The sequence below is a fragment of the Schistocerca cancellata genome, chromosome 2, assembly GCF_023864275.1.
Source record: "Schistocerca cancellata isolate TAMUIC-IGC-003103 chromosome 2, iqSchCanc2.1, whole genome shotgun sequence".
In the NCBI taxonomy this organism is placed as follows: Eukaryota; Metazoa; Arthropoda; class Insecta; order Orthoptera; family Acrididae; genus Schistocerca; species Schistocerca cancellata.
In genome coordinates this window covers 376,661,282-376,679,282 of record NC_064627.1, presented here as the reverse complement: position 1 = coordinate 376,679,282, position 18,001 = coordinate 376,661,282, and positions in this window count along the sequence as shown.

Here is an 18,001-nt window from a genome sequence, read left to right as displayed (position 1 = left end):
TTTTATTTATAATAGGCCACAACGTACATATGGACTGGACAGTCAGACAGTTTTTCCCATATGCTGGCAATATCAACCAAAATTTGATTGTTCTTTGAGTAATTCTACAGGATAGTTATTTTTGTGCCTTTTTAGTTCCAATGTATCGAGCAAATACAGTTTCACTCTGTTGTACCCAGAGTGCAATGTTTCTATACCTATTACTTTACTATATACGGCTTACTTACTATGTTACGTAGGTTCAGTTTGTTTTCCGCAGCTTCCAACATTTCTTGTGTTCTTTAAGCCCTGTGTGCGCTAACCTACTTGGTTTCCTATGTAGTATGAGCAACATTGCAACCGTTCATGTAGAATTCGCTATTGTTCATTGGGGACTGATTATTTTCGTGATGAAAATAATTTTTCTCTGGCGTCGCCGTGGTATAATAGACTACGGAAAATTTCTTTTTCATTGCCGCTTTTGGTAAATAGTCTACCAACAAGTGTAAATCATTTGCCGCGGCAGTGTTGGTGGATGCGCTAGTATCTAGCTTACTGCTTGAAGTTCATCACGTTAACGAATGTGTGACTAGGTTCCATATTTTGTATATCAGCAGCGACACACACAGTGTTTGCAGAAACAGTGCGCTGTAGAGTATTGAACGATCCTGAAGCCCATCATTCTTTCTGAAACAGAGGTTTAACGAAACTACTCGCCTAATCACTCACAATAACCTGGAACGCTCTTAATTTGATCGCTATTCGAAGTAAGAGAGAACATCGGTTGATAACAACGAAAGTAACAATATTGCATAGTTTTTGAAGTAAATGTTCTGTTTGACAGGAACAATCTACAATTACTGACTGATCCTTAAGCAGATCACGTATATGTAATTTAGTACTTGCATTTTAAATTATACATCTGACGTTATTCCCAAACAAGAGTAAGTTTTCTTGAGACTTCAGCCTGACGTATTCGTGTCTCCATATACACTATTTGATCAATATTATCCGGATACACGTGAATAATGCGAAACTGATCGCTAGATTCAAGGAAGTCGGAACGGTCCATATGAAAGTAGAAGAAGCAATTACAGCCGAATGGATCGGTCACGAGAGCTCAGTGACTTCGAAAGTGAGTAAATCAATGGAGATCACCTGAGTAAAAAAAATCCATCACAGAACTTTTAGTCCTTCTAAACTTGCACCACTCTTGGTGATGTGATTGTGAAATGGAAACGCGAAGGAACAACCGCAGCTAAACCGAGACCACATAGATCTCCAATGTACTCACTGATTGAGACTTGTGGAAGGTGGTTATAAAATATCGCATGAAATCAGCTCAAAGGAAGAACCTGTGGGTTCCAAAGTGCTACCAGGTGTCCAGCTAGCTTAATTCGCTTAAAACGAGCAGCTCCTAATAAGCCAAACGTTTCAACACTCACTTCTAAGTAATGCTTTAAGAAGCGTAAAGAGCGACGCCAGTGACCAGAGGATGACAGATGGAAGGGTTTTGCATTGGCGAACGCATGGAGAACGTTATTTTCCGTCATGCGTACTGCGAATTGTGATGTCCAGAGAATGAGGAGTTAGAGTATGCTGGAACTTTTGGTGCTTAGGGTGCGGTCCCCTCACTGCTAAATGCGAAAGGGTAGGTACACGTTTTAAAGCATTGTGTACTGCGTACAACAGAGGAGTAATTCAGTGGTGTATCAGGTCTATCAGTGCACCCTGTCTTGCAGCAACTTTAACGCAATGATTCGTGGACAGTAACAATCCTGAAGTAGATTGTCCTCCCCTGAAGTCCAACTTGAACCCAATCAGACACCTCTGGGATTAGTTAGAATATCCACTTCGCTTCAGAACACCAGTATCTTATCTCGATTCGGTTCTTGGGGAAGAATTGGCTGCCATCTGTCCGCATGTCTGTCACCTCACTGGAAACATCCCCAGCAGAGTTCAAGCTGTCGTAAAGACAAAGGGTCGACACAAACCAAATTACTGTCCATTAGTTGGTGTCCGGCTACTTTGGTTCAGATAGGATGCGTGTCTCGTCATTCAGAAATGTGTAAAACAATAGAAAGCGAATACAGAATCACAAATGCCTCTACCATATTCGCCTACGATTATTGTATCACTAAGGTCTTCCTTTCTATGACTGCATTTCCTGTAAATGGACAACAGCAGCAGTGGCGTTCACAATGCAGAGAAATATCATCAGGCAGAGTCCTATGAAACAATATTAACAGTGAACTACAAAGTAGACCCAGGCACAGTCACGTAACAGTAATAGCTCCTTTCTCGCAAAACAGCCTGCTTCGGTGTACCACACAGGCTGTGACGTAACGTGTCAGGAAACACGAAATAGTCCCTCCAATTTAGTGTATAGCATCACCTTTGTTCCGAATTTCAAACAGCTGAGACTGGTGATTCTTCATTAACATCTGTTTTTAAGTAGTCTGTGTAACAAATTTCTTAGAAATGGCTACAGTAAAGTGTCGATCACTACGAGAACATATTTATTAAAAACAAAATCTTGGAATCTTTCCGGAATATGAACTAAGTAGAAAAACGGCAGGCACACTCTTCACCAGGTCTGAAGACGATTGATTAGTTTAAGTGAATTTCAACAATGCCGTACGAGCACTGTAGAACTAATACGTTCCTGGCACCTCCATGTTGGGCCTGCCGGTGTGGCCGTGCGGTTATAGGCGCTTCAGTCTGGAACCGCGTGACCTACAGTCGCAGGTTCGAATCCTGCCTCGGGCATGGATGTGTGTGATGTCCTTAGGTTAGTTATGTTTAAGTAGTTATAAATTCTAGGGGACTGATGACCTCAGATGTTAAGTCCCATAGTGCTCCGAGCCATTTGAACCATTTTTTTGAACCTCCATGTTGTTTCTTTAAGCAAATGTTCGGTGTAGCTCTTGATATCATGACAGAAGTCTTTCGCATATAAACAGGTAGATACTATTTTGAGTGAAGATGAGCGGTATATAATTTCACTCCATACTGGAAACTCTTCAGAAGGACCGTTCCTGGCAAAGCTCGAGCTCGATACACACTTCTGTCATCCTTATGTAAGTGCAGACATAAAAGTGGTCAATCATACTGCAGTGCAGACTTTAAGATGCGAAGATGAAAGGATATATACATTACAGAAATCCGATACAGTGAACGTTCAGTTATGTCCAATTTGGGCGAACCATTCATGTATTGATGATTTTATCCGTATATACCATCCAAACTAACGTGTAATTTACACTCGTTATTTACAAACACAGCTCTTAATAATTAATTATTGTTATAGAAAATTGTAGTCAGTCACACTAATTAAAAATTGTCTAGAGTTTCGCAGTCTGTTAAAGTTGTAACTGTCCTGTGATATTGCGAGATTCTCCTCTAAGTTAACTGTTGTCTTTTAACTACTGAACTTAAATCAATTTCATTACGTGCAACTATAATCATTACAGCCGTTTATCTCGCAAGTCCTTGGGAAAACAAATCAATCATTTATGTCACGACATCAGTTAATCGTGCTGTGGAAATGCTTACCCAAAAATACTGAAAAATCATGTAATTATCGTACCATAATGAAATGTGCGAAACATTTGTTGGTGATTATTCAGTCAAACAGGGAATAGATTAATTCTGTGGCCTGTTGCTGACCGTAAGATTCCATAAACTAGTGCCTACGAAATATCACAACAAAAAATTGTTAATAAGTTACTATACTGTGTTAAAGGACACTCCATTGACAATATATGCAGATGTATTCTGAACCTCCTTTTTCAGTACTGACATTCCAACTGAGTACAACAGAAATAAAGTACATCACAAGAGACACAAAATAATATTAAAAGTATGTTATTTTTTTAATTTTAATCCCATTTTCAGCTGTCACAATAACAGAATACAATATTTTGTGACTATAAAGAAAGTCTTATTTAGATGACACGCGATTAGCATTGTTTTAAATGATCTTCGGTGGTCACAGTAACAAAGTGATTTTCTGTACAGAGAACGTGTGATATATTTACGACAACGTATTTATGGACTGCGTTACTCCATTATCAAGTGCTAAAAACAAGGAGACACAAAATCAATACATCGCAGTACTACACGCATTTACAACGATGTAAATATCTACAGTGTCCTGTTACATGACAAAGTATCTGTGCCCTTAGGCACCGTCAGACTGATATATTAATTTGCTTTTCTTTCCTTTATTGCAATTGATAGTGGGATGTAATTCCGTAAAATTTATGTAAATATATAATACATTCGACAACTGGTACGTAACATTCGTAGTACTGATACATTACGATGACTTCACAACAACAGATAATGTGCTTTTGTCTTTCAAATATGTTTGCCAAGATCTTAAACATTTCTCATGTTCTAATTGTAACAATTAAACAGTATTCAGTTACTATTTTTACTCACGATTTTCTACTTCCCACCTCATACCTAACGTTCTTCGGCACATAGGTGATCAATGTTAGTACTTTGGGTGTCACTTGCAAGAAAAACATCTTTCACGTTCCATAGATCCACTTACATCTCGTTTATTTTTCGTGTGTGTAGGAGGAAGTTTCGTCGTAACGTTTGCTCCGTTAGATAGTTTTCTATGGTGCGGTGGGTGATAATGACTGGATGTGTTGCCTGTTGTATGTAATGCCGCTTTTGTGGTCGTTAGGGAGGTTTTTGTTTATTGTTTACATAACTTTAGGTTGACAAAATTTGTTTAGTGTGTGTTTCTTTCCAGTGATTGCCTTTTGAATTTAGATGCTTTATTGTAATTTGTTAATTTTTTTATTTACAAGTATGCAACATGCAACATTATAATATTTGTGATACTAAATGTTTAGGTTTGCTTTTATACACCATACATAAGAAATAAGTTTAGTTATAACGAATTAAAATAGTATGGATGAAAAATATACACTTACATTACGACTAGCAAACGTCTTTATGATACACAGAAGATTTTCAGGGAGAACAACATTCTTTGAACTTCAAGTAATATTGTTATTGACATACTGAGAAAGATCTGCGGCTCATTTACTTTGAATGAAGGGAGAACCTAACTTCATTCGCGAAAAAGACATACCTAGCTTTTTTTATGCCAAGTTAACACACTAATATAAAATATTCGCGCCACACAGCGCGTGTCATACCTATGTTACTAGATTAAGAAAACCGATTGCGTCTGATTGCAAATGCCTTTACGCATTGTGAGCCACAGTGAGAAAAAAGTGTTAAACTAAAAGACACGGTATAATCCCTAGTTTTGTGGCTGAAGATCACTTTCAAAAATTTGGTATCTTATTGCCTCAGAAAAGACAGTAGTTTTTTATGAATATATATGCAAACACTAATAGAATAAACCATTTCATGTACAACATGGTTTTGACAAATCAAATTATTAACCATGTTACGTAAGTGGAAACACTTAATCATAGGTTTCACAAATTGTGTGGTGAAGGCATAAAATGTAAGATAATATACAAACGTGGTGTTGCTACGTGACATCATCACTGTGGACTTCATTCGCTCGCCGTGTTGAGAACTCTCTGTGAGTCAAACTGAACATGTACTTTTGTCTCAAAACGCTACTGTCTGCTATTTAATTTGTGCAAAGGAGATGACAACATGGTTTGAGTTGTCGAGAACTTTTTTTTTCAGTATCACTCATATTGCCTTCAACAGCTTATCATCCCTTTCCTAACGCTTCTTGAGTCTCTATTCTTCAACAACAGTTATTTTTAGTGTAAAGTTACGACTCACACGACCCATCACTTCCTGCGTTGGATACATCTCTCGAACATAATTTGGGTTAGTATCTCCAAACATAGTTTTTCTTATATTGGTAAAATCACTTCACGTAGTGTACTTCAACTTTCCAGCCATCTGCGTCTTTTTTAACATTAGATGTAAAGCAAGCAGCTGGAGTGTCTTTCAAACGAGAGTTAACAGTACATAATATTGTCATGTGTAACTTATATAAATATCACTGTAGTCACATAAATACAAACCCGTTAGTACGAAAAAACATGTATACGTAGTGTAACACTTTTAGGATGCAGGTAAGTCATAAGCCCTCATTCGATTGATTCATGAGAATTACTTTTCTAAGTGGGAAGAAGTGTTTGCTCTATCTTGTGATAACTGCGAAGTATGCTCGACGCAACGCTTATCCATTTTGTGGAACTTAAAGGAATCTGATACTAATATGAAAATGATGCCCCATGGTCAATCAACAATAAACCCAGTTTATTCTACTTCCTTGAGAGTCGATTCGTCTATGAGAGGTGGTGAGACATATTCCCTGTATCTTTGTTGGGTAATGATGGTGGAGCACTTTGAACGATACGAAGCTGAATAAGAGAAGTCAGGGTATCCATGGTGCGCCGCGTCTGAGTGTTCCGAGGCCTTTTTGTTAGTGAAATGGGAAACAGGCAGTACCATACGATGAACTCTTGGCGCCACTTGAGCCAATAAGTGTACATCTTGTCTTTGTGTGAGGTATTACGTAACTTCGTCTCTGAAAGATTACAAAAAGAGCCAGTAATTACATGTTCTACCAGTCGCTAAAATTTGATCACTGGTTATTGTTGGCAAACGTTTCTGATTTTGCTCTGCCGAGACAGCGACTGACTACGATAGAACATTTCTACATTGAAGAGGTAGAACAACATGAGGCATAACGAATAAGTGCTTCTTCAAATTTAGCATATGACGTCGATGATGCCGTGTAGGTGGGACACCTTGAGATCGTAAACCTTAGTGGCTGACTAGGGAACCTGTAAACGGTCCCGCCCTCTGAGAAATCTGACGGGTTTCCAGTGATGAAGTAATCAAGCACACTTCAAAAACAGCACTCTGGTTTCCAGGTTATATATTAATGATATCAGCGTATACAGAGATAAAGAGGATTACATAAATAATCCAGATAAGCTACCAGGTCTTAGTATCCGCTGACGAGGAAGCCTGAGAATGGGTAGTATTATGTCTGAGGACGCTGGAATTCCACCGTGGTAGTCAGTACAGATACTTTCCTCTACAAATCAGAAGAAATTAAACCACAAGTTTCAAAAACTAGAGAAGTACTGACGAAGGAAGACAGAGCTTAACGTTCAGTCGATGATGAGCTCACGGGAGACAGAACAGGAGGCTGGTATGCGCAACGATGCGAAAAAAAGTCTTGATATTTTGAAAGATACACTCATTTTCTGATTCGTGGCTCACACGGAAAAACCAAAACTAAATCCCATAAATGTCTTTCTAAGTGTGCTGTCACTTCACGTCGTAAAGCTCTGAACATGATAAACGCCGGTGTCCTTTCGTATTTTAACACTTTAATTGTTTTATGGGATGTCACGGCAGCAAACCCGGAATAATTTAAATGAGACTGATACAGACCTTGGAAACCTATGTATTAGTACCTAAGTGGATATCCCGAAGGAAACCACTACACCGTTTCTCTTGGTGAGGTCGTCAGAGCCAAAAGCAGAAGCCCCTACCGGACAGGGTTCCTTTACAAACGGACCATCCCAGCTGGCATTCACTTTAAACAGTGCCAGGAAATCACAGAAATCGCAAATCTCGATGTTGATTCCAGTTCCTTATAAAACTGTGCCACCTTCCACTGTTTCGCTTGCACTTGATTAGTGTCACTTGCTAACGAACGTTTGACTGAGTACTCGTAAACGTGGCAAAATGCCTTCAGTTATAAAATTTACATAAAAGCGATACCACAGCATATACATTTAGGAGTAAGCCCTAATTTTATGATCACCAGATAACTTGGCCGAAAGCAGTAAATAAGTTAATAAATAAATTGGCGGAACGGAAAGTAGTGTCTGTGTTGAATCTATTTTACAAAAAATTATGCAATCTAGCCGCATAATAACACGTTCATTTCGTATGTCGTTAAAGGTATTGATAAGAACGAAAACAGACATCGTTCCTAGAATATTATATAACTTCTTCAAAAATATTTGAACATGTGTGGGTCACGTATGTTTACTGTATGAGGATGTATAGAAATGAATTAACTGTTTTATTCAGTAAATATCAATTGTAAAATGGTGCAAAAGTAAGAAATCACAAATTCTGTCCTTGTTCGTCTGCATTAAATTTTAGAATGAACTGATTTTCTTTTTAATTGCAGATGTCTGGCAATTTATTTTTTTGGGATAATGTGTGACAAAAGTCTAAAAAGTAAGAGATGTAAACAAGTTGTGATAAGTTTATAATAGGTTTGAATAATAACAATCGTTAACATAGTTACTTAATATTAAAGAAAATACATTTTTATTGATTTCTACTTTTATATTTTCTGAGTCACATAAAGACGTCGTTTACGAGCGACAGGAAGTATGTATGATGCTGCAAAAAGTACCACAAGATGAAAGTCGTTCAGAGATATTGTCATTTGTAGTAGCATAATTGTCCAAAAGCGACGAGTGCAGCTTTGAGGCAACTTCAGACAGAGGAAATCCATTTTCAAAAATTTTCTCGAGAGAGGAAACGAGGCAAGCAGACTCACAGTACCTGGTGAGATATTTTTTGGCGAAATGAATATTTCATATCGCCTAATCCACCGCTTTGAATAATTCCACGTGTGCTAATCATAGCTTCCAGTATTAGACTTCCGTTCAAATAATAAACAGACTATATGAGGAAAAACACAAGAAATGAGAAAGCAACATACTACACCGCAGGAATCGACATTTGGATGAAAACCGCTGAATGTTTTGGATTTTGAAAGAAATTTAATTTCTCAAGCAAACTAAAGACGCCATTTTGCTGTATCCATTTTACTCTTCACAAAATACTTGTAATTTTTTTATTTCTAAACATAATACAAATTTCTGAATGAATTTTACGTCTTCTGTATTTCGGTCAGGTTATCTAGCATTCCCTCTTTCGGATCTTCGAGCGGAGGATATTCAGGAGTATGACGTCATCAGGAAAGAAATAGGGCATTCTAGATGTTGGAGCGTATACTAAGAAAGAAAGAAAGGTGTCTGCCTAGCAGAATTTTGCACAAAGCGTAATTTAACCACCGCTAACACTTGGTTTCAGAATCATGAAAGAAGGCTGTACACGTTGAAGAGACCTGGAGGCAAAAAAGGTTTTACATCGATTATATAAACATGTGGGCTTCGTGCACAATTTATTGGTTATGATTTGCAGATTACAACTGAAGAATTTGCGAAAAGGTAGGAAATTGAGCTAATGGGACCAAGATAAATTGAAAGAGCCAGACGTTCTTGAGAGTTTCTGAGGGAGCATTAGGCAATGATTGACTTCAACCGGGGAAAGGTATACAGTACAAGACGAACGGGTATTTTCGAGAGATGTAGTGAAAGCAACAGAGGATCAAATACCTAGAAGGTAAGGCGTAATTTAAATCCTTGGATATCACAGTTCATAATTTAAGTCATGAAGGGAGAAAATATAACTAAGGTAGAAACTGAAGCAGGCGAAAAGAAATATAAATGTATAAAAATGTACCATAGCATATTTAGGAGTCTGTTACGTGTACCTTCTGGGTGCAACGCTTAGCGTTAGTCCTTTTCCATGTAGAGAAAAAAGTATCTTCGTGTGATAGAGATAAAAAATCTTAATTCTCTCATTAAACGCAGTACTGGAACTGTCGGGAAGAAATATTGTAGTGTTAATGGCTCTCGTCAAAGGTAAGTCTGATGTTCCGTAGTTAAACTGAGGGGTCGGAAGTGAGGGGTCGGAAATGCCAACGATCAACCGAGGGCCAGATGAGTTGTAATGGATGCGTGGCTGTTTCCAGGGAAATGATGGATGTAGTATAGCCTCCTTAGTATCGACCTTAGACGTACGGAATGAAAAGTGTTTGCTCTCGATCAATGTATTGTTCTCTTACAAAATAAGGGTAAAATACTAAATTTAAAGAATTGGAGTGATATGCCAAAACCTTAGAGCATATTCAAAGTGAATTGTAGTTGCCTTAGAAAATCACTGAAATATATGCAACACTTAGAAATATCAATACCGAACAACTATGTAAACAGTGTCACTGGAATGTTAAGATATAGGTTGTTATCAAATGCAGTCCCAGTGCTAAATGGATAAAAATGTATTACTGTACTGATTTGATGAAATGAACAGTAACTTATTCGATAATGTACGGTCTGTTAGCGTATTATAGTATGTTATAAACACATCATAGTTCAAAATAACTAAAACAAACAGATATCACCTTTATTTCTCAAGACATGCTTACTCTGCGATAAGCTGCTTTGTTTAACGAGATGCTGAAGATTACTGAAACATCAGAGACGAAAACAAGTGATGCCAAGTCCAAGGCATAAAGTATTTGCTAGTCAGGGAAAGCGAATTTGGTTTAGTTCCTGAACTGATAATAGTTTATGTAATAATGCTACTATGAGATACGAGGACTCAGATGGATGCCTTCGATGAGTTCGTGATTTCTTATGAGTTCAGCATTTGTGCTGTACTGAGGACCACACTTGCTACATGAGCCGAAGACCAGACCTATTCATTGGCACGACAGCGAATATGTTGTATCTGTTTACACGTTCCTTCCTTTTCTGATTACATGGGCGAAATTTTTGTGTTATTGCAAACATTTAAGCTCATCTTCGTTTCTTAATCTATCGTCCAGTTTACGTTCTTCATCTGCTCTGAAGAATTTCATTTTTGACTTCTGTGTTCGATTTACGTCTTCCAAACATCGGATCCGCAAAGTGGCAATGGAACAGCTAGCGTTTTGTAGAACTTCAGCTTGTTTTCTTTAGTTGTCTTTTACTTTAATGTCCCTTTTATAGTTCCACAGACACCCTGAAAGGTTTTCCCGTATTATTTACATCTATATTGCAACCAGAAAGATTGTCTCAGCTCAGGTAACTGCTTGATTATTTAGTTTACTTTCACTATTTTTGGTCGCTTATGTTATTTCCCTCGAAATGGCATTATTTCGTCTTTTCTATAGATAATATGAGATTATAATTTTTGACCAGTTTCGTTTAACCTAAAACTATTTTTTATAATTCTTCTTCTGAAGTGGCTAGTAAAGCCTGGTCATCAGCATACAACAATGTTCTTACATAATGAAACTAGTTCTATTCCATTGCTGGTTTTTGTGCCTGATTGCATTTGTCAGTCAGGTCAGTTATACATAAAATGAATGAAACTGGAGGAAGACTGTAACATTGTTTAGCACTGTAGATAGTTATGTCCCCGTACTTTTATTGCCAATTTAGTTTCTTTGTATTATCCTTTTATTTCCCACATCAAATGTGGTGGAAATCCGTTTTCTTGCAACACTGACGAGAATTTTTCCTGTTTAATCTGTCAGACGCATTGACGTAGTTAACAAAAGCTACGTGTATCTCGTTATTGAATAACCTTCTTTTATTTATTAGTATCTTCAAAGAGATTATACAGTCCTTTCTTTCTTAGTCGATATGTGAATACACTCTGGTCTTCAGCTGAAAAGGTTTCGGCTATTGATCTTAACCTTAAAGTTAAAATGTTTTATATATAATTTACAGCCCACTGTTGAAAGTGTTATTCCACTGTAATTATTACAGTTTCTTCGATCTCCTTTCTTAAAAATTGGGTACACAGCAGGCGTTGAACATATTTCCGGCACTGTCATTTTATCCCAGTATAAATTTAGGAAATGTAAATATCTTAGTTTATGGGAGAATTAAACCGTATTTTAATAATTCACTGTAAATGGCATCTCTGCTAGCTGCCTTTCTGTTTTTCATCGTTATCAAGACATGTTACAGTTTTGATGTTAGTACATTCAGCACTTTACCACCTTCATACATTACTGGATGTTGCATTAAGTTCTAGTCATACCAAAACTTATTGCAACTTTATTTTCCGATTTTTTTCATTGACTGTCTCAATGTTTAATATATCTTTTTCACGTCTGTTTAGATGTTTGATTGTTTTATGGGCATGACTCTCATTTACTAGATTACCTACTGCATACCTCCGTCTCATCTTGCGTAAAGTACATTTTTAGTTTCTATTTTACCAAACGCTCCTTTCGGTTACATTTTGCGTTTAATTCTAGTGTTTTTTGGTGCGTTAGATCTTCTTTTCCCCTCTCTTATTACTTTTCCTTAATAACTTCTCAATATATCTTTCAACTCTTGTCCCTAGTGCATCATGGCGTCTGGTCATCTGCGAGAGTCCCCCTAAATCTTTGAGGGAATAGCTGATATTGTAAACCTCGGCGATCGCGTTGATTGGATGGGATTGCGCACGCAGGCGGGCAGAGGGCGGCAGAGCGGTCCGCCGTGGCCGTAATGCGGCGCGGCGCGGCCGACGCGCAGCGGCGCTGCTGTCACGCGCGGCCGTAACTGGCTGAGTTGACGGCCGCGCGCCCGCTTTATGTGGCCATAAGTCCCGGGATCGCTTCCCGCGCTGGGCTTGGCGTGCCGTGCAGCACATCCCTCCTCTGGCGGCCCCCCGCGGCTCCTCATCGCCCGGCCCCGGGGATCCTAGCGGCCGTGGAACCACATCTGATAGCGCAGCTGCAGCAGCACGCAAACCACCTAGCTGGATACCGCTGCAGTGCGCGATATGCTGTTCTGATGACAGACCCGTCTCGTAACTATCCACAAGGTCAGTATTTCCATGAAATGAACATAATACGTGGGGCGTTCAACAAGTAATTTAACCCTTTTTCTGTCTCGGCCAGTTCCGTTTGAAAAAAATGCGGAGTTGGTTGTTGGACATAGTATAATATCCGCCCTTATAGTTTCAATACGATATTAAAGATGCGAAAGATGGCTTGTGCTACACGTAGACTTCAAAGTGGCGCGTGTAATGGAGGTGCGTTCCAAGCAAATACCTGTCACTGAGTTTCTTTTGGCGGAAAACCAGAGCATCAGGGATATCGATAGGCGCTTTCAGAATGCGACAAAGAACTGGCAGTGAACAAAAGCACGTTGAGTCGTTCGGCGAGGCACCTGAGATCATTGTAACAAGTCCGCGTAAACCTGTCCCATCCCCCACGTGCTGGCCAGCTGTACACAGTTGTGACTCCTGCTGTGCTGGAACCTCCGGACACTGTCATTCGCGGTAATCGACGGTTCGCAATCAAACACTTTGCTGCATAGCTGGACGCTTCTGTTGGTAGTGTTGATAAACTAGACTACCAGTTGGGTACTCAAAGGGGTACGCCTAACAGGAGACCATAATGAGCAACGAAGTACCATCTGTGTGGATCTGCTTACGCGTGAGGAGGCTGATCGTGACGATTTTTGTCAAACATCGTCACAGGTAATGAAATATGAGTTGTTCACTTCGAACCGTAAGCAAAATGGCTCTGCTTGGAGTGACGCAACACCACCTCTCCTCGCAAGAAAGCCTCAACTTCACCCAGTAAACTCATTGCGATGGACCTCTGCAACTGCGACGGGGTTATTCTGACTGATGTCCTCTCTCTCGGTGCAACACGCACCTCTGAAGTGTATTGTGCTTCCTTCAGGAGACTGAAGAAACGACCTCACCGTGTGCGTAGCCACGAAAGTGCAAACGAAAGTTTCCTTCTCCGTGACAACCCAAGGTCTCACAAAAATCTGCACACCCGAGAGGAGTTTACAAAACTGCACTGGACTGTTATTACTGTTCGATCCTACAGCCCGATCTCGCACCTTCCGACTTCCATTTTCCTATGAAAGGTGTATACTGACGGTACTCACGGCTCCAGGGAGTACCACACCACAATGGATAGGCCACGCTCGAAGCATTCGTAGCACAGCAGCTGTGTGGACTGGTAGCACGAACGATACAGAGGTCTGCCACGGGCCGCAACTGTCAGCCCATGGGCATAACGTGTGTGGATAGCTATTGGTTGATGCCACGTTAAATACCAGAGCACTAAGCAATGGCGGACAGATCTTTCCGGTGCGCCCAGTCATGTAGTCTCCGAGGTCTGGCCTCCATAGGAATTGTAGACTGGACTCTTACGTACGCATCCCCTAGAGGCTCAGTGGGAGGGCTTTAATATTCTAGACCTGTAACAATTTCAAACGTCCAATTGTGCTGGACATTTCCCAAGAAGAAGCATAATTTGAGTATTTCTTCATATTTAATAAATACCACTTTATTACAAATTGGTGGGAATCTTTCGGACTACAGGTAGCCTACGCGTTCGCAACAGGATGCATTTGCGGGAAGCAGTACGTGGATGGTTGGGAGGCTACTGATGGAGCAAGACATTGGCTCCGACTTCGACCAGTACAGTGGCATCATGCAGGGATACAAGCCTTCTACGTAAGGGGATAAAGGCGGCTGTGGAACAATATCGGTGCAGCTGCAACAGCGCTCACTCCAGGTGGGGTGATACACCTGCATTGTGCACTGTATTGCACCGATGATGGGCCCATCCTGCAGTCGTACGGTCTGTCACATAATGATCAAAATACGAGCGCGCGGAATATCAGGTCAGCTTTGTGATTGTATTGAAGGCTTTGTTGGATATACAACAGTATGTAGTCCTTAAAAGACATAACTCTTCAGACAAACAGCAACAGAAGCTTTGCGCTTGCCCGGACAGAGTGAACATGGCTATTACTCTCGCAATGTATTACAATAAATTGCCTAAAGGGTAACGTAGGAATCCCCATGAAACAGTTTATGCATTAACGATTATCAAAATTGATAGTGAAAACAATGCAGGTAGATTCAACTTGACCTACTGATTAGTTTTACGCAATACGCCTATATTAGGAATGGTATCCAGTCAGGCGTCAACCACGTAATCGATGTAAGTTCCCTCTCAGAGCTTTTGGCGACTTTTAGCAAATGGAGTCAAAATGTAAACAGTACAAGTGACGACTGACTATGGTCTGCTCTAAGCTGGCCCACAATCGTATTTTAATTCAGCAGTAAACAACTGTTAAGCGGTTTCAGTGTTAAAGAAACAGTGAATAAACTGAGGTTTTTGTTCACTACTTTGAGTTGTAAACATTATTTTTCACCGCATATTCATACCAGGATATTCCCTTTTTTTTAAATTTTGCGACAATGTTTTGGCGTTATTTGCTGCTAATGAGTTTGTATCGCCCATATACGTTAGAAAAACCAAATCTTAGAACTTAACCACCCATTCAGAAACATTAACAATATCAATTGATGAATTCGTACAATAAGACGTGCAGGCTTGAGCCGAGTTTTTAGTGGTCTGAAACAAAGGGCTGGATTTTTGAGAACGAACGAGATAGAGCTGAATAGCATTTATTGGAGAGTTCATTTGCGTCAGTAATGCCGGAGGCTACATTGGTGATTCTCTATGGTTGCGGGTCCACACCAGTTTGGGAGGCGACATCAGGCACCACTGATCCCCCAGTAATGAGCTACATACGCATTACTGTAACTTAGACTAGTATAAGACCTAGGGCCCGCTTTCAACGTTACCGCCTTCCCATTACAACAGACAACACAACAAAAGTAGAGATGTTGTATCAACGATATTTTGAAAATATTTAAGTTTTGAAATTCCATAAAGGCAAAATTAACGAATTTATACCGTCTTCCTAAAAATAAAAAAAGCTCTTGTTAAAAGTTCTATGAATACTTGGGAATCTTACTTTAATCAAGTAACAATAAAAACTCAATTTAAATGATACTTACCACCAACACTTTCATTTAACATTTTTCCACAGTCAATCTCTCAACAACAATAAATTCAGTTCTGATTCAATATATCCTCGACGACGAGAACTGCCACACCATAAAAATTACACCACATTTTTTAATAGACCACAACAATTTACACCACGTTTAACAACTAACGAATCCCCGGTTACCAAGCATCATAAGAGAACACAAGACACTACTAGGAGCACCACCTTACAGGTGCCACATTATGCACTGTGCTTTCTACATGCAAAAGCACCAGCCCTACCACTTATTCATCGCGTGGTAGAATTCGAATAGCTTAGCGCACCTTAAGACTGATACATTTTGGATACGTCAGCTTATCAGCGCTAATTAGCACAGATACCACGTGTGTTAAACAGCTAACCAGTGAACTCGCCCAAGGGAGCGGGCTGCACCATGTGTAACTTACAATTTAGGGGCAGCCCTACTGGGTGCAAGAAAATTGCTTAAACTCGGACTTTTAATTAAACACCCACACTGGCAACCTCTATAAAAAGGCCATGCCGATTGTGCCTTATGACGAATAGCCAAATAATGAGTTCTTTGCTCATAATGCAGTGGTAAACTGCTAATACACTTCCCAGCATATTTCACCAGGATACATAAGGCGTGTAATACTTCCACAGGCACTGCCGCTGACGGTGCATTCTTCCTCTTTTACTCCACAAACAACCACCGTATGTACAAGCCTTGAAGACCCCCCACGGTTATCGATCGGCCGCCGTGTCATCATGAGCCCTTAGGCGTCATGGATGTGGATATACACGATGAACACACAAGCATAAATTCATAGTCATGTCCCGCCACAAAAGTATAAAATTTCAACTGTGGAGCACATACAGCAATGCGCATAGAGAGGGAGAGAATTAAAGACCAACGATTTGCTATCAGCCTCAGGTCAGACAAAGAGAGTAACAGCAATACCATGCGACAACGTACCTGCTGAGGTATGTCGCCTGATTTCTCGCTGCCCCATGTAAAGTAACAGTAATGCGTTTCCTCCTTCATGGCAGTTCTCGGCAGCACACTGGAGAAGAAATGAGGAAGCTCCTGGATCATTCCCGATGGGAAGTGTCTGATCACGTACCCCACAGCCCGGACTTAGCTCCCTGTGATGTTCATCACTGGTGAAATGAACCACTGTGGGTGAACACATTTTGGCTCAGACAATGACGTGCAGTCCATCTTAGAAAATTGTCGGAAAGCACAGACGGCTGCCTTCCACGACGAGGATATTGCAAAGTTGGTAAAACGCTAAAGACAAACGTCTCAGCAATTATGTAGAGAAGAAGATAGAAGGTGTTATCTAACTATTGCAGAAAAACAGCTTTGAATTTCACTGTGATTTCTATTTCGGACCGATCGTATCTTACTTTCCGACTAGTCCTCGAATATATGAATGAGATAAATGGAGTAATGACTCGAGATAATTCTCATTTATTGTTCAACATTAGTTGCACATTTAAAAAGAAATACGTCACTGAAACTGAGCAATAAATGAGACTTATCATAAATATCAACGTAGTTCCTGTCTCTCACGAGAGATATGTGTCTGCTATAGTGAAAATAACCACTCTTTCGTTTTAATTCGAATCTAATGCCTTAAACATCAGGGCACTTTATCAGGTGGCTTAGGTCTGATAAACGTAGGTAACGACACTTTTTTCTCTCTTTCGTTGGAAGTAAGTGTCCTTAGTCTCTAACAATTTGCAGGAAGAATGCGAAGCTGTAACGCACACTCAGTGACATGCTCCAGATTTCGTACGTTGTAGACGATCGGAGTTTAGAACGGCGCGAAGGAATGCCTTTCCGGTAGAGACCTGTCTCACCTCTTTTAATACCGCCTCAAGGGGGATGTTTTATTCTGGAAGAGGGTCAGGGCAGGGTGCCAGCAGCAGGGGATGCAGGGCTAGCGGTGCGCCATTGACGTCGCCGTCGACGCCGCCGCTGACGTAGACGGGGCGGCCTTTTGTGGTGCCGGCGCGGCTGTCGTGCCTCGATATCTCTTTGTTATCGCTGCAGGATTTCCTGCTCTGTCTGCGATAGCAGCGCTTCAAAAGAAACCGGGCCAGCGCAGCTCGGGCGCCCTTCTGCAGCGGCCCTCCGCGCCTGCCCCGGTAACGCTGCAATGCTTGCCGGGCAGCGCGGTGCTTCACCGTGCCACGTAGCGTGCTTCCTGCTCTACCTGTTATGCGTGGGCACATCAAAGGCTTCATTGCTGACCTGCTGAGCGCCAAGAAAACGACAGAAAACTTAATCGGCAGAGAATGCGGTGACTTTAGTGGATGTCGCTTTGAATAAATATATTTTGGTTTACTTGCTGCGT